Source organism: Lepidochelys olivacea (genome assembly GCF_965140295.1).
Source record: "Lepidochelys olivacea isolate rLepOli2 genome assembly, chromosome: 2".
Classification (NCBI taxonomy): Eukaryota; Metazoa; Chordata; order Testudines; family Cheloniidae; genus Lepidochelys; species Lepidochelys olivacea.
This window is the reverse complement of record NC_140412.1, coordinates 192,059,150-192,086,302: the sequence shown is the minus strand read 5'-3', so window position 1 is coordinate 192,086,302 and position 27,153 is coordinate 192,059,150. Positions and strand designations below refer to the sequence as shown.

The 27,153-nt window shown below is 41.5% G+C and overlaps 1 protein-coding gene and 1 pseudogene across 4 annotated transcripts in view; both read right to left on the bottom strand.

Moving 5' to 3' along the window:
* Window positions 1-27,153, bottom strand: part of CPNE4 (copine 4) — a 333,548-nt gene that overhangs the window by 175,907 nt on the left and 130,488 nt on the right. The gene's annotated exons all lie outside the window — the stretch shown is intronic.
* LOC311516124 (small ribosomal subunit protein uS19 pseudogene) lies at window positions 15,585-16,070 on the bottom strand (annotated as a pseudogene). Its single transcript has one exon. The product of its transcript is annotated as a small ribosomal subunit protein uS19 pseudogene (transcript).

Below are 27,153 nucleotides of genomic sequence, written 5' to 3'. Positions count from 1 at the left end.
AGCCCTGGTTCTGGAGTTATGTGAAGAGGTGACTAACACTTCCTTGTTCAGGCCACTTTTCCTGATTTTATAGACCTCTAACATATCCCCCCTCAGTCATCGGGTTGCCACACTGAACAGTCCCAGTCTTTTTACTCTCTCCTCATACGGAAGCTGTTCCATCCCCCTCATCATTTTTCTCGCCCTGCTCTGTACTTTTCCCAATTCTAATATATCTTTTTTTTTAGATAGAGTGATCAGAACAGCACACAGTATTCAAGATATGGGTGTACCATGGATTTACATAGTGGCATAATGTTTTCTGTCTTATTAGCTATCCCTTTGCTAATGGTTCCTAACATTCTGTTAGGTTTTTTGACTGCCACTGTGCATTGAGTAGATGTCCGAAAACTCTCCACAATGTCTCCAAGATCTCTTTCTTGAGTGGTAACAGTTAATTTAGATCCCATTATTCTGTATGGATAGTTGGGATTATGTTTTCCAGTGTGCATTACTTTGCATTTATCAACATTGAATTTCATCGACCATTTTGTTGCTCAGTCACCCAGTTTTATGAGATCCCTTTGTAGTCAGCTTTGGACTTAACTATCTTGAATAGTTTTGTATCATCTGCAAATATTGCCACCTCACAGTTTACTCCTTTTCCCAGATCATTTATGAATATGTTAAATAGCACTGGTCCCAGTACAGATCATTGAGGAACCCCCACAATTTACCTCTCTCTGCTGTGGAAACCCTTTGTTTTCCATCTTTTAAATGAGGTACTGATCCATGAGAGGACCTTCCTTCTTAACCCATAAATGCTTACTTTGCTTAAGAGTCTTTGATGAGAGACCTTCAGAAAGTCAAAGGCTTCTGAAAGTCTAAGTACACTATATCCAGTGGATCACCCTTGTCCACATGCTTGTTGATCCCCTCAAAGAATTCTAAGATTGGCCAGGCATAATTTGCCAGGCATAATTCATACTATAGGTATGAATGGTTCTTCCCCCACATATTGTGTTCATCTATGTGTCTGATAATTCTGTTACTTATTATTACAACCAATTTCCCTAGTACTGACGTCAGGGTTATGGGCCTGTAATTGCCAGGATTGTCTATCGAGCCTTTTTTAGAAAAATCTGTCACTGCACCAGTAGAAACATACACATTAGGGACGTGGAAGCCTTTATCAAAAGCCTAATATATAGTAAATGCCAATGGGTTGAGCAGGCCATGTAAATGCAATTAAAAATTCTTTTTGTGAAATCTGGTTTAGAGCTAGCAAGAGCCCAGTGCTGAATTTCCCATTGTTCTGCTTTTTAATCATGACAGTAATTCTGTACACATGTGAAGCACATTCAGATCTATTTTCCAGCTGAGAATCCAAAGGATATCACCCTGCAGGAGTGTAGAAAGAGTTCAGTGTTTCGGACTTTTTAAAAAAATGAGCCTTTTGTTGATGGTACAAAAAGGAAAAAAAATGCTTTTGGATTGTCTATGTTAGAATCTACATTTACACCTTTTCTTTAAAACGTGGACACCATTCTTGCTCCTCCCTTTAACCCGATAAAAAACTCCAGAGCGCATTCATTTGTATTTATATATATATATTTGTATTTACATCCTTGACATGTCATCTTTTTATGCCTCGTGGGCCCCAATCCTGCAAGTGTTTCTGTATGGACAGGCCCCACTGAAGCCAATATGCTCTTTGTGGACACAGGGATCCACCCCCACTGATTCAACTGCAAGATTGGAGCCTTACATTTGTAAGGGTCGCCAACACAGTGATTTATCTGTGTCTGTCCAGCACTTAGCATAATAGGCCCACATGCCTAATGGGACGTTTGTGTGCTACCAGAACATAAACGGTTAATAATAAAATATGTAAAATGGGAGCATGTGAGGCCCTGATTCAAGCAAAGCATTTAAGCTAAGCTTAGCTTTACTCATGTGCTCAGGTTTAAACACATGCTTAAATCCATCCCTATTCAACAAAGCACGTGCTTAAACCCCAATGAAATCAATGAGATTTAAATGTGCGCTCACAGTGCTTTACTGAATAGGGATGGAGCTAAGCACATGCTTAAAGCTAAGCATGTGCATAAATGGTTGGCTGAATTGGAGCCTATGGAATAAGCATTCTTTAAATCTAAAATGAATCATCCTTAGTATATCATGCAATTGAGTTTTACTAACTTTCAAGTCAACCTTTCAAAACTCCCATTTAGCACAAAGAGGAGAGGAGAAATATCTGCTGATCACGGAAATACTATAGACAACTCTTTAAAAAAAAAAACTATCAAAAGGAGAAGAGATAAAATCAGCTCTTCGGTTTCAAAGTGAATGTCCTGTTCATTTTGATGTGGCCCTATTCTAAATCACATAATGCAAGTATGAATTAATGCTTTAGGGAGAGAGATAGAGTTTGGTCTTTTTTGCTCTCAAAAAGCCATTGGAGAATAAATTAGATAAAACTATATTAAGTTCACCTAGGTTATATTTTGAATTGATCTTGTTTGTTCAGTGTTTTATAGTAATTGCTTCCAAGCTATCCTCATAAGATACGTCCAAAAGATTTCCTATGCATTTATTTGCTTTAGCATTTTGATATTTGCATTTTTAAAGGAAGCTCAGTCATAGCTTTTATTCTGTCTAATCTGTCTACTAGGCTTTTATCCCATACTCTTCCCTTATGTACCTTATTCAAAAAATTTGTAAACACAATAAAAAAATCTCTAGCTTCCCCATGAATGCACCCCTCCATCCCCAAAATTGCTGCCCAGCCAGCACAGGTATTTCTGTTTGCTTCTTTCGGTTGCTGTTTTTGGCTGTTGTGTTTTGTTGTGGGAAGAATAGGTTTCACATTTTAATCTGAAGGCAGCAAGAGTAGAAACGGTGCTAATCATCTTTGAGGAATGAGCCAACTCCTGAGAAAACGTGGTCATATGTCTGACAGGGTTAAGAATTCCACTGTTCCTGTGAAACATACTGTAAGTAATCAGCGGAGGTCCTGGATGCACAGAATGGGGTGGCTTGGTAGCTGGGCCGATTCCATGGAGGGCCTTGAAGATAATGACTGAAACCTTGACCGAGTGATTATCTATCATTGTTTTCATTATAAGTAAAACACTAAAGTATATAGGAATTTCCTAAAACGCGCCCTATAAATAGAACAATCTAATCAGCCATATTCACTATATTGTAATTTTATCTGTCCCATCCCAACTGATTGGATCCATTCATTGTCAATGGGTTTCAGCACAGCATATACATGTCAACAGTATGTTTTTTAATCTTAAAATAATAAACAAGGTTACAACTGTATACCTTAACCTATACCTATCTTTCACAAAATTCTCAGTGAGTAACCTCGAGCCTACTCAATATTTACTAATCAATTTTAAATTTGGACTATTTCTCTAAACTTCAGAGAACAAAATGACACCAACTGATAACGGAACAGATTGTGTCTGTCCCTGTATGAGTCTGCAAGGGAAAAGAGCCTTTCCTTTGCATTCCCATTCAGGTGTTAGATGAATCCCAGACCTCTCACATGGGAAATGTTAGGACTACTCCAGCTTAGTGCCAACACCGGCACTAGTTTCTCCAAAGTAAAGTGGGAATTGGGGTCAAACAGCTCAGTCATGACTCACAAGAAGTGGAAAGTGTAATAAAAGAAACAAGTATTGTTTTACCTCACCATTCTTCCTCACCCTTTCACTGGTTTTGTCGCTCTGTTGTCTCAGAACAAAATTAATTGATTCTAAGACCCGAAGGGACAACTGTGATCATCTAGTCTGACCTCCTGAATAGCATGGGCCATAGAATGTCCCCAAAATAATTCCTAGAGCAGATCTTTTAGAAAAACATCCAATCTTGATTTAGAAATTGTCAGTGATGAAGAGTCCACTATGACCCATGGTAAATTGTTCCAATAGATAATTAATCTCACTGTTAAAAATGTACACCTTACTTCCAGTGTGAATTTGTCTAGCTTCAACTTCCAACCACTGGATCATCAAACTCCACATGGCAGGAACTGATATCTTTGCTTAGAACCAAAATTTTCAAAAATTACTATTGATTTTGGGTTACCTCAATTTTTGGATGCCCGACCAGAAGCACTTGAAGAGGGCCTGATTTTCAGAAGGTTGGTACCCAACTCTTTTTTAAAAATCAGGCCCCTTTAGAGATGTTTCAAATTGGGGCTAGATATCTATTAGAGCTGTTCAGAAAACAGAATTTCCATCCTAGAGGAAATTCCAATATTTTGACATTTATTTTGGGATGAAAAGACAAAATATCAAAAATTGCTATGGAACAAAATGTTCCAAAAACTTAGATTTGGAAATGTTGAAAGGAACATATTTTACATATAACATATTTTGGTCAGTTTGAAACATCTTGGGTCAAAATACTGATTCAAAATAAAACCTTTAATTTAGAATATTCGCATCAAAATATTTTGTTGAAATTGACCTTTTCCCATGAAAAATATCGATTTTGTTGATACCCCCCCCCTTTTTTTTGGTAAAACCTTCTGGTCAAAAAAGCTTGACCAGTTCTAATATCCATACAGTGTCTAACCCAACTGCTGGAGCCTCAAAGTACTCCTGTAATCCAGATAAATGATGTGGTACTGTTTTTGTTTTCAATAGAGTATAGCAAATTTTTGAACAGAAGATGGGTCTCCACATTTCTAGTCCTGTTTTCACTACAAAAAATCCCTCCTCTCCACAAAGTCCAGTGTCTCAGAGCAGAAGTCAGCCTTCCCATGAAAATCTGAGTCTAAAATATTTTCTCAATAGACCTCTTTATGATTTACATTACATGTGTACATGTAAATCATCCTCTTCTAGGCCCTAATTCAGCAACGAATTTAAGCCTGTACTTAAGTTGATCCCTATTCAGCAAAGCATATGCACATGTTTAACTTTAAGAGCTGCTTACGTTCAAATGAAGTTAATAGGCTTTATGCCTGTGCCTAAAGTGCTCGGCTGAATATGGACTGTCTGCTGAATTGGACTTTAGTTGGAAATGATCGTATTTTCACCCCATGTCATTCAGAGGCAGCCCACACCACATACAGTAGCTACTATTATCATCAAGAGCAAGCGAACTAGTTAGTGTTCAGGCAACACCTGGATTATATTAAAATTAGAGGTAATTCAGATTAAAATTCAATTATTTTCTACCTTGCAGCAACTTTCCTTTGAAAAACCCAAAACTTTAGAGCATGTTAAAATATATTCTCATGTAAACAACATAAATCAATGGCAGTCCAAGATTAGAACAGGGTCATGTCAGAAAATGCATAAATCAGAAGATATCCATGATTTTCAATAAAAAAATCTAAAAACTATTTCCAGTGCTTGGATTGTGGCCAGATGTGCAGAACAGATGTTCAAGCTTTTGTCTGAAACACTCAAAAAAACCCCAAAACCTTTGTGTGATACACTCAGGCACAGGTGAGTGCTTCCAAGAACAGTGTTACAAACCACATTACTTTTTCATAAATGAAAGATGAAATATTTATTCTGCCTTTTCCTAGGGTTGTTATTGCAGAGGATACCTGCTGTATGACCTGAAAATCACTGAAATGGTTATAACATACTTTGCTACATTTCTTAGACCTAAGAGGGAAGAGATGTGGAGCTGCAGAAATTACAGGCCAGCGAAATAGCTGAAAAATAGCACTGCAAGAACAATGTTTCATACAAAAGGCAAATCTATTGCATGCATTACCCTGTGTGATATCTGCCACTGTCTTCAAGGGTCAAGCTGGGCGAGTTCACAGAAGCTCAGCGAGCTGGTACTTGCTTTTGTACTCAATAATCTGAAGTATTCATATTTAAAAATTAAACCTCCTATCTTTGGATTGCAAATATTACCTTTAAATTATGAACCACTAGTGCTGTGCTGTCTTCCTGAGTCTAAAGACCTCCTGCAACAATAGCCTTGAGAGCTGTGAACTGCCCCATTAATCTCACTGGGGTTTTAAAACTGAAATCTAACAATGCTAATTTAAATATCAGTATTGTTAAATTCCTTCACTGCTTATCAAAGTACACCAAGAAGAAGAGATTCAGATATATTATGAAGATCTGCAAAATCTAGTTCAACATCTCATTTGGGTGTTACATGTAGCTGGAGCTTGAACTCTGAGCAGGGTATCAATTTTTTATTTTTTACCGTTATGATCTGTAAAATCGACAAACCAGAGGGGAATAAAGAAGCCTGGGAGGCATTCATGGCCCATCAAGGGGAGTCAAGCAGCAGAGCCTATGGGGCAGCTGAGACCCAGCGAGAGGGAGCTGAGCCCAGGTTGCTCAGCAGAGCCCCACAGCATATCTGAATCCCATGAAGTTCAAGCCCATCCCAAGAAGTCCAGCGTTGAACCCACATTCTGGACCTCTGAGCAGTCAGAGAGTCTCTTTTTTGCACCTCAAGAGGGTGGAACTTGATTTATGGGTGGAGTTTCAAGTGTACCACTTGTGGCTGTTGGTTCCCCCCACCACCACCACACCTCCTGAATGTATTCTACATCTAAAATCAGAAACAATTGTCTATACAGAAGGGTGAGACTTTCATATGCTAACCAGACACAAGTAGTGGTATTTTTTCCTCACTGTCAAACTGAGTATACTGTATAGCTTCTTGAATGACACTCATGTCTCATGACGCATATTGGAGAACAGCAGTAACCCTGAGATACAGCAGCATCAGAATGTATCTCTAACTGCCAGTCAAATCAAACTCCAGTGCTTAGCTCTAACATAATATCTACTATTGAGGCCAGACTTAGGCTTTTGAGGAGATGATCAGTTTTCATTTCTTTATTGTAAAAATACAATGTAAAAAGACATTATTGTAAAAAGACAATGCATTTTGATGTCCATGAGATGAAATTCCTACATTCCTATTGTTTGTATTAGAATAGCAGCCCTATCCGGATCAGTGCCCACGGTGCCCGGTGTGTATTGTACCAACACATAGTGAGAGACAGCTCCTGCTTAGAAGAGCTTACACTCAAAACAGAGAAAAACTGGAAGTGGAAACACATGCACAGACAGAAGAAGAGACTTGCTCAAGGCCACAGAGCAGGCTAGTGGCAGATCCAGAATTAGAATCCAGGTCTCCGGACTCCCCAGTCCTGTGCCCTATCTACTGGACTACACTTCCTACTGGATACCGTCATATTTGATGATGGATAACTAGTGCAAGGCAACCAGCTTTTCTGGGGCATCTCTTTGTGCTTGAGGAGGACATGTAGATGTCTTGGGGAGTTGACAGATAAGTCGGAGCGGGATTAGAGATCACCCAGAAGATAAGTGGAGCTAAGGAGCACAGGCTGAAGCTTGAAGTGGCTAGAGACTTAAAGAAAAGCAAGGCCAACACCAGTGTCCTTGTGAGGCCAGAGAAAACACAACAGACCAAAAGGAAGGAAGCAACCCAGAGAAGAATGGAAGGTCCCCGTGTATGGATGAGCAGGTGGCAATGAGTGAGGGAATGTCTCTGGACCCCACCGTGGAACCCAAGACAGGATCTGGTTGTAAGTAGAGCTGGGCAGAATGTTTTTTTGGTCAAAATTTGCTGATTCATCTTCACGGAAACGTTCTGTAGAAGCTGTTTGATTACAACAAAGTTTCTTGCCAGGTTGACTGCTTGTCTGCTCAGCAGCTCTGGTGGGCTGATGGGGAGCCAAGAGCCTGAGAGCTCGAACTCCTCAGCAGCCTGGGCTCCAGGTCACTGGTCCTGGGGCGGACCACCAAGCAGACTATGCCAGAGCCAGGGCTCCATTCCCTTTCACACTGAATTTGCAATGGGGAGGGTGTGTCATTCAGAATTAAACCAAATTTCAAAATATGGAAATCCTCTGCAAAATGGATTTACCTTTCTCCCCCCAGCTCTGGCTGTAAGGTAGAGTTATGGGCCATTCTGGAACACAGACTTCTGTCTTGACTGGATTATACTGAACACTGTGCTATCATCTCATGAGTTAGACTATACTAGGAACCACCCAAAGATCTTCCTTTATTGGTCAGCTCAGACTCACATTGAAAACACATGAAAGCCATGTCTCCCCCTTCGGAAAGAGTTCTCTCATTATCCGTAGTATAATTTTATATCAATTACTATGTTAATAAGCTAAGATCCCAATTTAAAAGCACGCTTATGGGGGGAGAGGGGGGAGGGATGAAGAAATCAACCCCATTATAATACCTAGCACTCCTACACCATCTTTTTCACCCAAGGATCTCAAAGCCCTTTAAAAATATTAATCAGCTAAAACAGGATTTATTTTTGCATTTACATGAACAAAACTGATAAGAAATGAGCAAATTCTGATGTGATTTTAATTGCATTGATATACAATAAAAAGCATATTTTGGGCAGAAAGTTCTACACAGATACTTACTGGTTTAAATATTAACTACAACTATCCTCACTAAAGCTGCTAATGTGTTTACACATTTTAATTTCTTCCATACATTTGCTTCCTGAAAGCATGTCAGAAACTAATGACAACTTTCAAGTTGGCTAGATTTCATTTTCTTGAATACAGACAAGTGGGGTTTAATTTGAAATCCGACATCACTATAAAATATTAAAATCGGAACACAGTGGTTTTACAGTTTATCTTCAGCCAAGTGACTGAAGTGAACTTGTACAAAAGCGGGCCAGAGTTAGCTGAAAAAGAATGATGAGTCAAAATCATATCAACATGTTGATACATTCTAAATCATCACCATACTAACAGAAAACAGCATTAAGGCTAATCAAATCAAGGAGTTAAATTAAAAACTATAAAGCTACCTAAAAAATAAAATGAGATATGCTGAGCAGCACTGAAGGATCATCTATTCAAAGTAAAACACGTTTTGAAAATAGGTTTACTCTAGCTGGGTGAAGAAACTTCCTCCTCTTGTCTGAAGGAGGAAGGGAAACTTGAGAGCAGCGGACAATTACCAAGAGGTAGAACAAAAGAAGCAGGTGACCCCAGCAGAAGTTGACAACGGGACTCACAGGGGGAAAGTGGGAGAAGAGTGACATTTTGCACCAGATTAAGATGAGGGAAGCTGCTGCAGCAGCAGGCTAGCAAGGGGTTGGAGGACCTTGCCTGCCTGCCTGACGGGACATAGATGGTCCCTCAAGGATTCCCACGGGAAGGGTGAGCTAGTGAGGGACATTGTGTTTAGGATGTTTTATTGTCTTGGGTGATTGTACTATCCTGTGCTTCAAATGTTAAATATAAAGAGCATAAAGTTGAAAAAACTGTACATTCTTTGTAAATAAACAGGATTGCATCAAAGAAATACCTCACAACATCAACAATTTCTCCACCTAGTGGAAACAACCTGGTTTGGCTAATTGCTCAGGTCAAAAAGGGTAACAATATTATATTGATTTTTATATTATATATTTTGGATTATGAACCCAGAGCTGCACCAGCAGCATATGGTGCAGTGTACTCTCGGGTGTCCGGCTACCACTGAGAAAGCTGGGACGAAGGGGACTGGCCAAATCAGTTACACAAGCACCTGTCCATACCACAAAAAACAATGTTTCAAACTGGCTACAGGGAGGCAAACTGGAAGCCTGAGTCTCTGGCAGGGGCAAAATACAGTTAGCTACTGATTATTTTAACTTTGGGCTGTGTGGATAACAATCATGACACGAACTAGTTATAAACTCCGAGAAGAGCTGTAGTATGGATGGAGTCTTAGTGGCTTCACCTCTTCAGACCGTTGAAGGCATCAGTGATCCTTCCTAGAGCTCTGGATAGAGCACAATAGCTGCCATTATTGTCCGAGCACTACCGCACAATTACTGCACTGCATCAACAGCTACCAACAAAACCTTACCATTGCCTCTAGTCACACTTGTATATAATGTACAATAACTTCCTGAAGTTTCCTCTCCTCAGCGCACTTGCACAGCCTCCAAGACTAGGAGAAAGCTATCGGACATTTTGGCAGGTGTTATAATAAAAACAGATAAAACCCACAAGGGAGAAATGTAATGGTCATGCTGCTACTGTTCTAACTCCTCGCAGAGTGTTACCATGAATCAGAGCACAAACAGAGGCTTTTGTGCATGTTACTGCCATGTCCACTGCCACAGCAAAGCAACAGGGCCTGAAAGGCAACAGTGTGTTAGTGCGGCTTGTGACAGCCACAGAAAATTGGTGATAATGCTACAGCCCTGACAGCACAAGAGCAAAGCCTCACTCTCTGTACCACCTCCTCCATTGTCCAAACTGGTACAGGACCAGGAGGTAAAGATAATGAGAATTAATGAACTTCCAACAGACGTCATACTCACCAGACGAGATTCTGATTTCAGTTACACTAGTGTAAATCTGGAGGAACTCCTTTAACTCCAGATTTACACTGATGTAATCCAAATCAGAATCTGGCCCTCTGACCTCAGCTGAATTCCAGCTAACATCCTCTTCCAATGTTGGGTAGGAAAGCAGAGAATCTGTTGGAAACAAGGAGAAAATTGGCGATAGTCTGTGGAGGAAGATTGGAGAATCTCTTTCTTTCGCTTCTCTCTTATGGGGAATTAGCAAAACCAGCTGGCTGATGCTAGCTGGCAAATGCTATTTCAAACACCTGTGGGCCAGGCACTATATTTTTGAAACACCGTCTTTATCAAATGCCAGTTGCTAGGCCAGGTGAGAGAACCATGAAAGTGCAAATCCACAGACACAGCCAGGTTTTCCACTCCCTTCCCCCGCCACATTCCTCTTTATTGCTGTAATTTTCCCCGCCCTTCAGGCTCAATGCTTGTAAAAAACACAGAAGAGCTAGCTCCAGCCAGACATATTCAAGTTACTAACACCACATACTAATACACTTGTTAAAATGTCCACATTAAATAAGATTAACAGTATTTTGGGGCGGGGGAGAGGGGGGGAGAATAATACTAAATCAGGGGGCCCTTGAGATGCTCGGGGCCCTAAACAATTGTTTAGTTTCTTTATGCTTAGCACCACCACCGACCTTTAACGTGATTGGTAAGTGAGAAGTTTAGACTTCCAAATCCCACTGGCAACTTTAGTTCTCTTTCTGACCAAAAACTATCGGTCTATCTAAAATCTGTATAGTCTCCATCACCTTAGCTTCTGAGAACCTAATTAGCTGACCTATTAATTTTAAAAGTGGCAAAGTTAAAGGATGATCTCTCCCTATATTCTAAACACACTAATTTTATATTCAAATATAAAATCACAGAAAATTAGCATAATCCAGATGTGCTATTGTCTAAATTCCCAACCCAGAGGAAAACAGACCTTAAAGTACAATTGCTAAAGAAGGGTGACCTTACCAACGGCAGTAACTGGAAAGAAATCACATTACTCTCAATGCCTGGAAGCATCATGTGCAACATTATCCCAGAATGTATCAAGAAAAAAACAGATTTCCAATTTAGAGAGGAACAAGGAGGTTTTAGACCACTGAGATTACATGAAAACCATATTGTTGTTCTCAGACATATTATAGAACAAAGTGTAGAGTGGCAAGAGCCCATTGTGATACATTTTATTGATTTCCAGAAGGCTTTTGACAGTGTACGCAGAAACAGTCTTTTGAAAATTATGGCATACCAAGAAATACGAAGAAAAATAATTAGAATCATCAAGGATCTATATGCTAATGCCAGATGTGCCATCAGAGATGGTGACAACATCAGCCAATGGTTTGTAGAGACAACTAAAGGCAAGCAAACAACTTTCATAAACTTGAAAAGATTTGGAAAAATAGCATGACTGGCACGGATACTAAAACGTGAACATTTTACACCAGCATCATGTCTGTCTTTTATGGAGCAGCATCATGGAAATCTATAACAGAAATTGTTAAGAAGATGAACTCATTCTGAAGTAAATGCTTGCAAAAGATTTTCTGAATTCATCTAAAATAATTTATTTCAACATCAGAAATTTTAAGGAGAGCAAACCAACCTAATGCATCAAACATGGTAAGATGATGATGATGGACATATTTGGGACATGCTTTAAGGATGTTACCAACATGACTTCCATAGCAAGTGATAATAGGGACACTACCTGGAAAAAGAAAAAGAGGGCAAACCTAGAGAAACATTATGCAGAACAATAGAGAAAGAAGTCAAATCCATTGACATGACACTCAGAAGCCTGAACAGACCAGCACAAGACTGAAATAAATGGTAGAAACTGGTGGCCGCCCTATGCACCTGGGGGTGCAGGAAGATAAAGAAAGAAAAAAAGATTGTCCAAATTCTGTCCTTGGATGTACAGGCATGGGTAATGCAGATCTCATTAACTTGAAGAGATACACATCAATGGACAGAATTTGAAAGACTGAGTGTGGACAGATAGAAAAAGTTCAGACATTCATGAAATCCCTGCCTTTGTTTATTCACTATTATGACTTTTAATATAAAAAAAGATAGTACAGCTTATCATTATTAGGAAGGGGAACACACTGCTGATGGCAGAAAATTCACCAGAGATTTCAAATCTCATCATTCCTAGTTAATTACAGCAATACTCAATCCCTTTGGTTTTCACAAAATCTCTCCATGGGCAATGTTTATCAAACGGATTCAAATAATTTACTTCAGTTTTGTCTAGAACTGTTTCCAGCTTATCTCCACCAAATCCCTGGATGAATTTGATATTAACATTACCAGTAGAATGTTATACAGACAGTACATGGCAATCAAAGAAAGAATAGTTTCTAAAATAACCATTTTCTTTTAAAAAAAAACCTAAAAATGTCTTATCAGCTGAGATAAAAAGGGTAAGGGACCACATTCTCCCCTTGACATACATGTGTAAGTCCCATTAATGCCAATGGGAGACAACCGTATTTTTACTGAGGGGGAAACAGACTCATCATCGACTTGCTCTTGTACCACTGAGGTCAATCGGCACTTTGCTATAAACTTCAATGGCAGAAGATCAGATCCTATTTGCATAAGATAGTCATGTGCAAAAGTACTGCAATCATCAGGACATTTGTTAAAAATCTTCACTTTAATTTAAGATCGTGTTTCAAAACAAAACTAAAATGAAAGCCATGACTAATCAGGACTATTTTGGCTGTATCTTCTGGGATAGTTTCACAGAGTAAGATGAAGAGCCAGATCATGCAACTCTTTAAGGTATGTCTATACTGCAATTTAAGCCCAGGGTTAGTGGGACTCAAGCAGGACCGGCTCCAAACACCAGCAGAGCAAGCATGTGCGTGGGGCGGCACAATGCCAGGGGCGGCATTTCAGCCTAGAGCCTCAAGTCAGCTGACTCATATTAGGGAACCCCGGGCTTGAGCATCTACATTATATTTTATGGGTTAATACTGACCTGAGCTGCTGCTGTTGGCCAGGTCGGGTGGGGTGGAGGGAGGCTTCCATTTTCAATAGAGAGGGTTGCAGATTGTTGGGATAGAGAGGATCAAGGAAGTTGTCCCATGGAATTGTGGGATACTTGTGGATGACTCCAAGGACTTGAGTCAAGTGGGGCTGTGGCCACACTGCAAAGAAATAGGGCTCGGACCCTGGGTCCTGGCTTCACTCAAACTCAGACCCTCCAGCCCTGCAGGGTTCTGGGCCTGTGGGTCCAAGCTCTGGGTCAGTGCAGTTGCAGCATAGATATGCTTTCCTAAATTGGAGACTTACTTATTAGATGAATAGCTTTCAGTGCCAGGTCTGATTATAAACTACTCATTAAATTAAAGGTTTCAGGACTGTAAAGCTTTGCAGAACTAGCAAATATACAATAACTTACTTGCAGAACTGCGAGTCAAATACCCAACTGACATAAATCAAGCTGAAAATCTGGACCTGAGAGCTCTGATACCTAGGTCTAGGTATTAGAACTACTTTGGGACAGTGTCTCTATTGCAAGAGACCACCCAGTGTGCACCAGCAGTGAGGCTCCCCCACTAACAGCTGAAATCACTGAGAGCTATGTTCGATGGTGAGCCCTGAAGACATCTTGGCAAGTGGCGGGCTGACAGAGAGGGCCAGAGCAGAGCCCCGCAGAGGCGTGGCAATCGGCTGGCGGGACAACGAAAGAGTGCCCAAGCAGCAGAGCGTGTAAGGTGCCTCCTTACCCCCACTTCCACCCAGGGTGGGAGGTGAACTCTGCGGATGAACCTTTTGGCTGCACTGGCCAAGGACAGCAACTGTGAGTGGGGTGCAGAGAAGGGACAGGAGGTTAAAGGGACTTTTGGGTTGCTGGACTTAAGACCCTGAGGGGAAAAGGACACTGCCCAACATTCTTGGGGGTGGGTCTTTTGCTCATGGTTTATGTTTATGAACCCTAGTTGTGGTGTTTTCCCAATTTAATGCTGAGTTACTTCCCTCCTTTTATTAAGTTTTTGCTACACTCAGACTCTGTGCTTGCAAGAGGGGAAGTATTGCCTCTTAGAGGTGCCCAGAGGGTGGTATGTAATTGTCCCAGGTCACTGGGTGGGGGCTCAAGATGGTTTTGTGTTGTATTGTTGAAAAGGAACCCCTAGACACTGAACCCAGCCCTTGTTGCTGCTGGCTCCACCTGGCAGAAGGTTTACACATATATACATATATAGGAATATTTTTAAAGGATGGACAATTTCAATTCTGTTAATTGTAAGTGACCATAACACAAACCAGTTCAGCTAAGATAGATTAATTTTAAAACTACACACTTTGTTAAACACACTATGGAAACAATTTAACACCTAAAAAAGTGTTATAGAAAGATATGCATGCATCAGACCCATTCCAGTCCCAAATGTATGTATAGACTTTATTAAAAAAAGGGATATTTTCTCCCTGAGGAACGCCAAACACAGTTCTTCATGAATATGTATAATTAGATGTTCTCTGTGAGTGAGAAGTAGTAATTAATTCAGTGTTAAACATCACAACCTATTACTTGAACTCCATGGCAACCAACATTGCCAAAAGAGAAAATGAATTTTCAAAGCCTATTTTTAAATTATTACATTTATACATTTTCCAAAATTTCAAAGCAGGCTTGCACTATTTTTAGACAAAGACAATAGAAATTAACTTTTTCAAGTGATAAGGAATAAGCTCATTAATGAGGGAGGTTATAATTTTTTTGACACAAAAGAATGACTTGATGGCAGGTGAACTAAGACTTCTATGAGATTGGGGTTATTTTTTTTGAAGGTACAGAACTGAAAATGTAAGACAAAAGGTGACTGATATGTACAGTTGTCTCAATGTGATAAGCAAAGCACTCTGAGAAGCATATTTTCAAAGTATGCCTCATGGTTTCAACCACATGCCTATCACTGGCTTTTAGATGCGATTGGACCACCAGAGAACATTCTGAAATTCTGCACTTTAATAGTTTGTTTAGTGATTTTTTTTCCCCTGTATCATCTGGTACTTATCCACACTCAAAACAGTATGTGGAAATGTTACTTTCATTGCATTCCATTAAGGACAGGTGCAAGCTGTAGAACGTTGATACAGATTTCAAATCGACTTTGGTTCAGGGATGTTCAGAGCGGACAACCTTATTTTTCATGGAATATGAAAGTTCATTATTTGCATCGGATTCTTAGCTAAACAAACTCAAAGGGAAACATTTCCCCGAAGCATCATTTACTTCAGAGGAATGAACCTAGATGATTGGGTGGCACTGATACCAGGTCTGCCGTGTTTCACTGGCTTGTAAGTGATGGACAACTCACCCAGGTAGTGGCCAATCATCTCGGGCTTGATTTCCACCTGGTTGAAGGTTTTGTCGTTGTATACGCCAACAATGCTGTATACGCCAACATTGCCAACAATGCTCACCATCTCGGGGAGGATGATCATGTCGTGCAGGTGAGTTTTGACTACCTCTGGCTTCTCCATGGGAGGGGCCTCCTTCTTGGCCTTGCGAAGGCGCTTCAGTAGGGAATGCTGCGTACGACGCAGGCCGCGGTTCAGACGCCTGCGCTGGCGAGCACTGTACAGCTGCATCAGCTGCTCGTAGGACATATCAAGGAGCTGATCCAGATCAACACCTCTGTAGGTGAATTTCCTAAAGGTCTGTTTCTTCTTCTGTTCGACTTCCGCCATCTTGGCTGCGTCTCCTTCCGAATAGACGCAACCAAGATGGTGGAAGCTAAACAGAAGAACAAACTCAAAGGGAGCCTCTTATCTTGATAACGCAGTAGGATTTATATGGGCTGCTCCCACTATTGTTAATCCATGCAATGATCAAAGAATAAAACCCATTGTGTCTCTCTCTTCACAAGAAAGCTGTGGCCTACTCTTTGACAATACCGAGGTTGCAAGACTATTTTGGTTCTCTTAATATGTAGTAAGTGGGGGCTCAGTGCTTCCCGCTCTTTATATGGGCAGAGTCAAGCAAAAACCGGCAAAAAAGGGGCAAGGTACCGAATCCCCTGCTACATTCTCCCTCTCTCCCTAGAGTCAACAGAAGAAGCCCTCTCACACGATTACAATGGAGTTAAGGCATACTGGGGAAAGTGAAGCCGCTCTTCATGGCAGGATCTTCTAAAGACCTAGCGGAATCCACTTGAAACTTAATGTTGCTCCAAGCTCCACACCTACTAGCCCCCCTCAAAGAGGTAGGTGGCAAAACCTGTGGCAGCATGGGAGGCTAAGGGTGCATCATAGAGAGGCCCACAGGGGCCTCACACCCCATGCAGATGTTTCTAGAGCAACAGGAGGATAAAACATAAGCTCCACAAAGATTCCAGGCTACTCTAACCCCCACCCCAACCCCCGCACTCCACCCTCAAGAAGGCATATTTTCTCCTGTACTTCTCATTACAAAATTCTGAGGGTTTATCTGAGTAGGTTTTTATACCATGAAGAATATAGCTGGTCTATGTTACATTAAACCTACTGAAGAAAATAATTACATTAAGGAAACCTTCAGCATAAGGATGAAACAAATAACTACTTATGCTAAACAATCTGTTCCACCTTATATTTAGCTGTGACACTGAGTACCTTTCCCAGACCTGAAGAAGAGCTCTGTGTAAGCTAGAAAGCTTGTCTCTCTCACCAACAGAAGCTGGTTCAATAAAAGATATTACCTCACCCACCTTGTCTCTCTAATATCCTGGGACCAACACGGCTACAACACTGCAAAAAACAAATACAGGACATTTAGGGGAATTAACACAGCCAAAATGTCATACTCTTTCAGGATATAACTTCCTCAAGTAATTGTTGTGTACAAATATTTTTGCATATTGTTTGTAGTGCTGATCTTGGGAACTAAGAAACATTGGTTAACTCTGCAAAGAATTCCAAAATAACCCTTTTAGTTGAAAACTACTATTCAGTTCAGAACTCTGAAATGGTAGAATCGTCCCTGTAAGTTTTCATTAAGACTAAGCTGCAGGCAATTAATTTTTTTAGAAATAGTAAAGCTCAGATGTAAATCCGGAGTTAGGGCACTGAAGTCAATGGATTTACTCCACATTTAATATCAGTGTAAATGGGATCAGAATTTAGCCCTCTATATTGCACTGAAAACAGTCACAAATCAGGCTGAGCAATGGAATCACCATGGCGCTATAAACAAATGCAAAAATAACTTCACTTCTCAAGACAATTATTATAATGTTACTATCTTAAAAAGACTTATAATTGGAAGCCAAGAAGCTGTCATAATAGAAGAAACAAGTAAAGTAGAAATGATTTGTCAGCAGAACTCTGGATTAGGTCAAGCCTTAAAGATGCAATCAAACCTTTTCAGATACGAGATCCAGTTACTGCAGTGCATTATATGGCTGGATGCAAGAAAGCTGGGGTTATTTGAGTAACATCGCTCACCCTCTCCAGTAGCCAGTGGGATGAGTTATGTGAAAATAGAAGGAGGAGACAGAGCATCAGTAAGGAGTAAGCAATAGGAACCCTACTAGTAGGTTGTAATTTTGAGAGGCAGTATCAGGCAGTAAGGTGCAAATTAATGAAGAGTGGTGATTGCAGCTGTGGAGAGAAAGTCCAGACAAAAGACAGGGGCCTGGAGGAGAAGAGACTGCTTGAAATAGGAAGAAAAGGCGTGAGCACAGGAGTAATGGCCTTAAAGTGAGTAGAGGACCAAAGAACTGATTAGAGTCTCTGGCAGATGAGAAAGACGCAACAGAGCTGGGGATAGATACAGAGAAATGGTCCTTGGCAAGGAAAGAAAAACAGAAAGACACATGCTCAGCTGCAGGGCGAGAAAGCATTTCTGAGGCAATCGACTCTGGGTGATCTGTTCAGACAAGAGGCCCTTATTAAACAACAAAAAAACCTCACAATATTCCACTGTCATTGTCCAAAACACTGTAGTAGCTTTTACACCACCTTATAAATCAGAGACATTTTATGCCTCAAAATGTGAACTGTATTCACTGCCTGCTGAGCAATTTCCCTTGAAGGAAAAGTGCCTTCTACGAAGAATCTAAATTCTAGTACATTTAATACCACACCAAAATTCTCTCTCTTTAGACTGGAGAACTCAGCTGGATCCTAATTCAGGAAAGCACTTAGTGCAATTTAAGTACATGCCTGAGTGCTTTCCTGAATGGAGGGGAAGGGGGGAGATCTTTATCACAGCCTGACACAAGCACGGGGTGAGAGACAGTGCTTATCTTTTACTCAGAGCTAAGGCCTGATCCAGCAATCCATGTGCCTTTGTAACTCCTTGTGAAGTCAGCAGTTGTGGGCGCACCCAGGGATTGCCACATTACGGTCTAATTAAAAGCAGGTAGAAAAGCTTCCTCTGACATGGACAACAGGTGAGTGTCCGAATGAACCAAATGCTCAGCCACCAGGGAGCACTGAACTAGAGATTCTGCTTTCTACAAGAGTGTCGTGTAATGAAAATAGCACCATGACTCCAATACAAGCTGAATATATTAGTGATCAAAAAAAGTCCATCACGCCCCCAAAAAGTAATTTTTTTTTTATTTTGAGGCAAGTTAATATTGTATTTCTGTTCTTTTTTATAACTTCTTGTCTGAGAAGGTTTAAATGTTAAAATTTCCCCCTGCCTGCATCAGCCATTTTCTCTGAGAAAGGAAAGAGATCAGACATTAATTGGCCCATTCCTATGAAGACAAGTGACTGAGGTTCCCCAGCAGGATACTGAATGTGATGAGGAAGCGTGGGGCTAGCTGAGGTTTCTGTCAACTTGCCTGTCAAGCAGATCTAAGAATAACACGAGTTGCTGCCATTAGCCACTTATTTGCATTCAATTTAAAAGTGAGACTTCATAAACAAAGTCCTGTCAGCAAATATTTAAAATGTTTATCAGAATTCCTTTTTCTGATGAGAAGCAGTTCAAGAAAATTGGGTTAGAAGTTAGCTACTTTATGGCCTAATGAAATAACTGCTCATACTGTTCTGTAACTTTGCTGATACTATGGGACACCGATATTATTGACCTCCATAGCACTATGACAATTTATACCAGCTGAGGATTGGCCCCTGCATAGGCTCGATGGCAAAGAATTCTCCAGTGTCTTTCAGAGAGTAAACAGACAGAGATAAACTTCTCAGCCCAGATTTTTAACGGTATTAGCTACACTCAGCGTTGCAGGGTCTAACTGCTTTAGGCACTTGGCAGCCTAAATCCCATTGACTGTCAATGAGATTTTTGACTCCTCAGTGCCTAAATCACTTTTGAAAATGAGACTTTGGTGTTGCAAATCTTACAAAGGGGGGGGAAAAGACAAAAATACTAAACCATGGAAAGGACGATAAGTAACTTCCTTCCAAAGAGAAAAAAATGATCATAAACAAGGAAGGATTATTTTGTTCCAAATCTGAGCTTGAGAGGAGGTGGCTCTGCTAGCACCAAGAACTGGGGAAGAGGCGATGGAGGAGAAGTAGCACCTCTGCAAGTGCCTGGCATGAGGGAAGGGGCAAGAGGCTCTGTCAGCGTGGAGCAGAAGATGGTGAAAGGGGGCGAGAGGTGGCTCTTCTCATCACCTGGAAGAGGAGAGAAGCCTGCTCGCTGACACCTGCTGGAGTAAAAGCAGGAGGCAACAGCTTCCCGGTTGCAGTGGGCTTACCCTAGATGGCCCTGCTGGACATAGGGTGACCAGATAGCAACTGTGAAAAAATGGGACAGGAGGTGAGGGGTAATAGACGCCTATAGAAGAAAAAGTCCCCAAAAACGGGACTGTCCCTTTAAAAACAGGACACCTGGTCACCATAGCTGGACAGCACCCAGGAAATACCAAACTAGGACAGGAGCAGAGTTGGGGGGTGCAGGCTCATCCACCTTCCTGGAGATTGTGGAGTCAAACGTGGGCGGGCAGGTATATGTGATGCAGTGTGTGGCATGATGGTGTCAGTGCAGGATTTGCTACTCTGGTGCATGTTCTCACAGCAGCAGCAGACAGGTGAAATGCCCCAGGGCATCTTCCTCACCTGCAACCTCTTCCGCTGCATCCTGGAGCCTTTAAACGAAAAATGTATGGCCAGCCAAAGAGTTTTAGTGGATTTTGTAGCCTTCTACTTAAAGTTGCCTATCCTGCCATATAAGTACTTAGAAAATGTGTGAGATGCTTGTTCATTTATGCTATTTGTGCCACAATCAGCATTTCTTTGCTTTTATAATAAATATTTTATGATAGTTTATATAGAATAGAATACACTTATAGAGGTTACCATTAAAAAGTCAGCATTTGTCAACCCTGCTAAAATACCACATTTATCAGCTATCCTTAGAGCAGAAAGTTATTGTTTCTGTTAGACAACGTTGTTGATTTTTCAATGTCAGTCACCTTGGCTATTCAAATACTGAGACCCTAAAATACAAAACACTAAACAAGTGAACAATAGTTCATGACATAAAGCATGACATAAAGAGATTTCATGACAATTTATTATCCAAGATCTCTCTCACTTATCATTAGTGATTCTGCCATCTGGGTAAAAGATCAATGAAACCAAAATTGCCTACAAACGAAAAGAAAAACCCTTAAACCAAGAAGAGGAAACAAGTCCAGATTCTAGCACCACTCTGTGGCCAGTACATGAATGGTAGGCATAGTAGTATGAGCCTACATCAAGTTACTGTACATGGGTTCAATCATGGTGATGCTAATGCTCAACTACTTTAATGTCTCCCTTGTTAATAATTCCACACTTGTGATCAGTTAGATATCAATGCTCACCTATGTCTCCTCCTAATTCCTAGTAAGAAATTCCCAACTACATAACAGATGCACAAGTGCACGATGGGATGAACATAAGTTCATAATGTCACTCTGTTACATGTGTTTTCTCATGGCCCGTGGGTTGGAACAGCTGTGATTTATGAGCAGTGTCTTTGACTAATAGTATGAGACACTACCAGGTCTATGACAATCACTTCCTCTTTAATAAATAGATTCTCCCTCTCTTTCAGATAGAGATTTGTATGTGTATTATGGTATAATATGCCCAAACCTGTTTCATTAGTAATGAGTGGGTATGGCAATAATAATCTTTAAGAAAATATAACAAAACAATGCCATAGCAACAGGCCGGGCCCACAACATTTTGGCACCTGAGGCAAGGAGCTCGAATGACGCCCCGATGTCCCCTCACTTGGGCCAAAACTTTGAAAGGTCTCAATTCTGCCTTCTTCCTGTTCTACTCTTCTCATGGTACTGCTCTGCTACTTACCCCAATAAAGGAGAACTAACAACTTAAAATGCCTTGTTCAAAAATGTTAAGTAACACTTAACTTACATTTGCTGTTCAGGCATTTGAAAGTTTTCTTGTCTACATAGTAAACACTGACATTTTTATCTGTTTGAATAATCAAAGTGGTGCTTTCCGGGCCTTCTTGGTTGCAAAAATTTGAACTGCTTCCTGCTGAAGGTCCACAGTCTAGGCCAGCTCATGCTCTATTGAAATGGTTGCAAGGCCGACCAGCCTCTCCATCCATTCCCAGTCTCTATTCAAGCCTAAGTTAATTGTATCCAGTTTGCAAATTAATTCCAATTCAGCAATCTCTCGTTGGAGTCTGTTTTTGAAGTCTTTTTGTTTTAATATTGCGACCTTTAGGTCTGTAATCGAGTGACCAGAGAGACTGAAGTGTTCTCAGACTGGTTTATGAATGTTATAATTCTTGACATCTGATTTGTGTCCATTTATTCTTTTACGTAGAGACTGTCCAGTTTGACCAATGTACATGGCAGAGGGGCATTGCTGGCACAGAGGGGCATTCATGGCATATATCACATTGGTAGATGTGCAGGTGAACGAGCCTCTGATAGTGTGGCTATGTGATTAGGACCTATGATGGTGTCCCCTGAATAGATATGTGGACACAGTTGGCAATGGGCTTTGTTGGAAGGATAGGTTCCTGGGTTAGTGGTTCTGTTGTGTGGTGTGTGGTTGCTGCTGAGTATTTGCTTCAGGTTGGGGGGCTGTCTGTAGGCAAGGACTGGCCTGTCTCCCAAGATTTGTGAGAGCGATGGGTCGTCCTTCAGGATAGGTTGTAGATCCTTGATGATGCATTGGAGAGGGGGGCTGAAGGTGATGGCTAGTGGCGTTCTGTTATTATCTTTGTTGGGCCTGTCCTGTAGTGGATTACTTCTGGGTACTCTTCTGGCTCTGTCAATTTGTTTCTTCACTTCAGCAGGTGGGTATTGTAGTTGTAAGAATGCTTGATAGAGATCTTGTAGATGTTTGTCTCTGTTTGAGGGGTTGGAGCAAATGCGGTTGTATCGTAGAGCTTGGCTGTAGACGATGGATCGTGTGGTGTGGACTGGGTGAAAGCTGGAGGCATGTAGATAGGAATAGCAGTCAGTAGGTTTCTAGTATAGGGTGGTGTTTATGTGACCATCGCTTATTAGCGCCGTAGTGTCCAGGAAGTGGATCTCTTGTGTGGACTGGACCAGGCTGAGGTTGATGGTGGGATGGAAATTGTGGAAATCATGGTGGAATTCCTCAAGGGCTTCTTTTCCATGGGTCCAGATGATGAAGATGTCGTCAATGTAGTGCAAGTAGAGTAGGGGCATTAGGGGACGAGAGCTGAGGAAGTATTTTTCTAAGTCACTATAAAAATGTTGGCATACTGTGGGGCCATGCGGGTACCCATAGCAGTGCCGCTGATTTGAAGGTATACATTGTCCCCAAATGTGAAATAGTTATGGGTGAGGACAAAGTCACAAAGTTCAGCCAGCAGGTTTGCCGTGACATTATCGGGGATACTGTTCCTGCCGGCTTGTAGTCCATCTTTGTGTGGAATGTTGGTGTAGAGGGCTTCTACATCCATAGTGGCCAGAATGATGTTTTCAGGAAGATCACCGATGGATTGTAGTTTCCTCAGGAAGCCAGTGGTGTCTCGATGATAGCTGGGAGTGCTGGTAGAGTAGGGCCTAAGGAGGGAGTCTACATAGCCAGACAATCCTGCTGTCAGGGTGCCAATGCCTGAGATGATGGGGTGTCCAGGATTTCCAGGTTTATGGATCTTAGGTAGCAGATAGAATACCCCAGGTCGGGGTTCCAGGAGTGTGTCTGTGCGGATTTGTTCTTGTGCTTTTTCAGGGAGTTTCTTGAGCAAATGCTATAGTTTCTTTTGGTAACCCTCAGTGGGATCAGAGGGTAATGGCTTGTAGAAAGTGGTGCTGGAGAGCTGCCGAGCAGCCTCTTGTTCATATTCCGACCTATTCATCATGACAACAGCACCTCCTTTGTCAGCACAGGAAGCGTTAGACGTATGCACAGAGCAACAAAAGCATTTGGAAAGAGGGTGGTCATCGTATTTGTGCACATATATTCCAGAACAGTCTTTGGAGTTGATCCTGCTGAAATGTATCTTGAAAGGACTTTCAGTTCATCACTAAATCACTCGCATCAATATTGCGCATGTCATCATGTGTCAACACTGTCTCTACTGCCCTGCATTGCTGGTGTAGGTCTTCTTCAGGTATAGTGAGGGGTTTTGAATATCATACAACATCCCAAATATACTGCTGTGATCCTTGAGCTGCATGAAATGTTCTTCAACTGACTATATTGCACAATCTAGCACCTGGTTAAAGAATTCAACTTTGAATTGTTGTTTGGGCTATCTTATGGGATTATCCCATGCCTTGCAATCAAAATGTCTTCTTCTTCAGTGACTCTTGTATTCTTGAATGGGTGGGAAAATAGGTTCAGTGTGAAGTTCCTCTGCCAACTTCTGTGCACTCTTCAGAACATTTTGAAATCCTTCATCTGACCGGTAAGACTAGGTATGACTTTGCTTTGTCCAGTTGTTCCAATGCTCCAGATATATCAAGGTCAACACCTTGGAGTCTCTTGCTTACAATGGTTATTTCAAACAGTATGTCATGCCACAACACTAAGCCACATAGAAATTTAAAGTTATGTATGTTTCTGGTGATTCCATTTCCCTCTGCCACTGTTCTCCCACGAACAGTTCCTGTCATAGCATTATCTTCCATAATGGCAACTATGGCATCATCTATCTTCCCAATTTGGTGTTTGATAGGCTTTATCCCCTCCACTCGACTTTCTCATCGTGTGGCACTCAGTGGTTTCAGTGTCAGAGAAGATGTTCCCATATGTTGCTTCAAAAATTGCCCATCAATGAGTGGATGCAGAAAAAAATACATAGCTGCTTTGAATTACATTAAAAAATTCAGCAGCCTCACTAGAAGCTGATGCTGCATCACTGACCACCAAGTTCAATGAATGAGAACTGCATGGGACAAAAAGAGCTCGAGAGTTTAACTCTCAGATCCGTGTCTGTACTACTCTGTTCTTTTCTCTCATGTTGGCACCATTATCATAGCCCTGACCTCTCATGTCAGCTATCGCAATTCCCGTATCTTCCAGCTTTTTAAGAAGCACATTTCTCATACCAGCTCCTGTAGTATCATCAATGTCAATAAATTCCAGAAAATGCTCTTTGACAGTCACCATTGCAGGGGCATTTTCACTAGGTTCTGTTGTTGTTACAAAATGCACCATTAAAGTCATTTGTTCCAAATGGCTGATGTCAGGTGTGCAGTCCAGAATAACAGAGTAATATCTTGCTGACTTCAGATCTGCCACAATCTTCTGTTTGACTTTTGTTGCCAGTAACTGTATGATCTTATTTTGAATTGTTTTTCCAAGGTAGTGGGGTGTGTACATTTCTTGGGTGGTGACTCTTCTTAGATAATCCTGGTGAACAGCATCAAACTCAGCCATCAGCTCCACAATCTTAAGGAAGAAAAGGAGTACTTGTGGCACCTTAGAGACTAACCAATTTATTTGAGCATAAGCTTTCGTGAGCTACAGCTCACTTCATCAGATGCATACTGTGGAAAGTGTAGAAGATCTTTTTATACACACAAAGCATGAAAAAATACCTCCCCTCCACCCCACTCTCCTGCTGGTAATAGTTTATCTAAAGTGATCACTCTCCTTACAATGTGTATGATAACCAAGTTGGGCCATTTCCAGCACAAATCCAGGTTTTAAGTTTCCATCGTTTGGCACATACAGCTGATCTGAAGTGCCACACAGTGCTAGGTTTTGGGCAGCAAGCATTCTCTCAATGCAATGAGCCTTTTGAGAACATTTTGCCAGTAAAGAGACTCTGATGCAATCTTCTCTTGATGCTGATCATCTATGGTGACCTTTAACCTTAGTCTCGTCTCAAGCTCTTTCCACCTGTGGAATGCTCTCTGGTGATTTGCTGCCTTCTCATGGCATGTCAGATTTCTAGCCAGATTTTTCCAGTCCTTTGTTCCTGTAGAACCCAATGTGCCTGGATCATTAGACTGGAAGAGTTTGCAATAAAAATAGTATGCAGCATTCTGGGTTTTTGAGTACATAAGTCATGGCCTCTCCACTTTATCACCATTGGGGATTTCACGCCAGGTAATGTGTTGGATAGAAACTTCTATTTTCATTGTCTTTGGGAAACATGAAGTTTTTCACTTGCTGTGGCCCATGCAGTACAAGGAACTCCCTCAGGCTACTGCTCAACTGGGTCCACAGTCCTGGATCATCTAGATTTAAGGAACTAAACTCAGCAGCAGCTGTTCCTTGCACCTCCACCACACTCTTCTCTGATCTACAATTTTCTTCAGGAATGTGCATGGTTACATCCATTTGAGATGGAGATATGGATGCTGCAGTAGCTGCCAGGTCACCTGCACTCTGACTAACTGGAAGATCAGGCATCTCCTCACCACTCACATCCTCACTGGGGCCAGAAGGCTCACCGTGAACATTTGTGTCTACGTATCTCAGGAGAGCTCCTTCCTGCTTAAATAGAAAAGCTTCCTTTGCTTTCTTTCTTTTTCTGAATGCTGCCCCAGAAAATGCTGTCCCAGAAAAAATGCATGTTTTCTTCTTTCACACATGACTGCTGTTCTGTTCCAGCTATAGTGGCTCTCAACACTCAATTGAAGGGGACAAATAAGCAGACTGGTAGCAGGGCCTGAGTGAGGGAAGAGATCAGCGTTTTAGGGACCTCACCTGCTCCTACTAATTCAGTTGACTGCCTGTTCTCCTTAAGTGAGTTCAGGGAAGCAGCAGGAAACAGGAAGCTCCCTAAGAAGCCGGTGTTAATCAGTCCAGGCTCCTGGGGGTGCTAGAGAGGTACATAAGAGGCTCCTCCTCCTCTCTCTCCCTGCAGCTCCTGCTGCTTTCTGTTATTCCCTCTCACCTTTTCTCCTGCCTGCCTGTTATGTCTCTTGTGCCCTCCTTCCTCCAGCACAGCACTCCACCGTCTCTGTGTATCTAGAGCAGAGAGAATACATATGCACCAGCAGCAGACACAATTTTCTACACTCTGGGTCCTAGTGGCACCCCACCCCCACCCCCACCCACAGCCTGGCACCTGAGGCGGCCGCCTCAGTTCACCTCATGGTAAGGTCAGCCCTGCATAGCAAACCAAAAGGAGGATATAGTTAGTTCAAATACACAATCAATAGCCATCAAGTGACTCAGATCCCTGGCTCTTAGAAAGCTGGGGATTCAACTCCCTTTCCCCCAAAAGCCACCTTGTCTCTGTCTGCTTGGCCATCATCAATCTCTGCAATTTGTGTTTACCCTTTCATAGGACTTTGCAAAGCATGACCTCCTGATAGTTGAGCTTTGAAGAGAGACCATCAATTGGAGTCTTAAGGTGGTCACATTTTATGACTCCTGCAGCCTGCAACTCCCTCTCTTTCTGTTCTATTTATGTTGTTTTGTCCC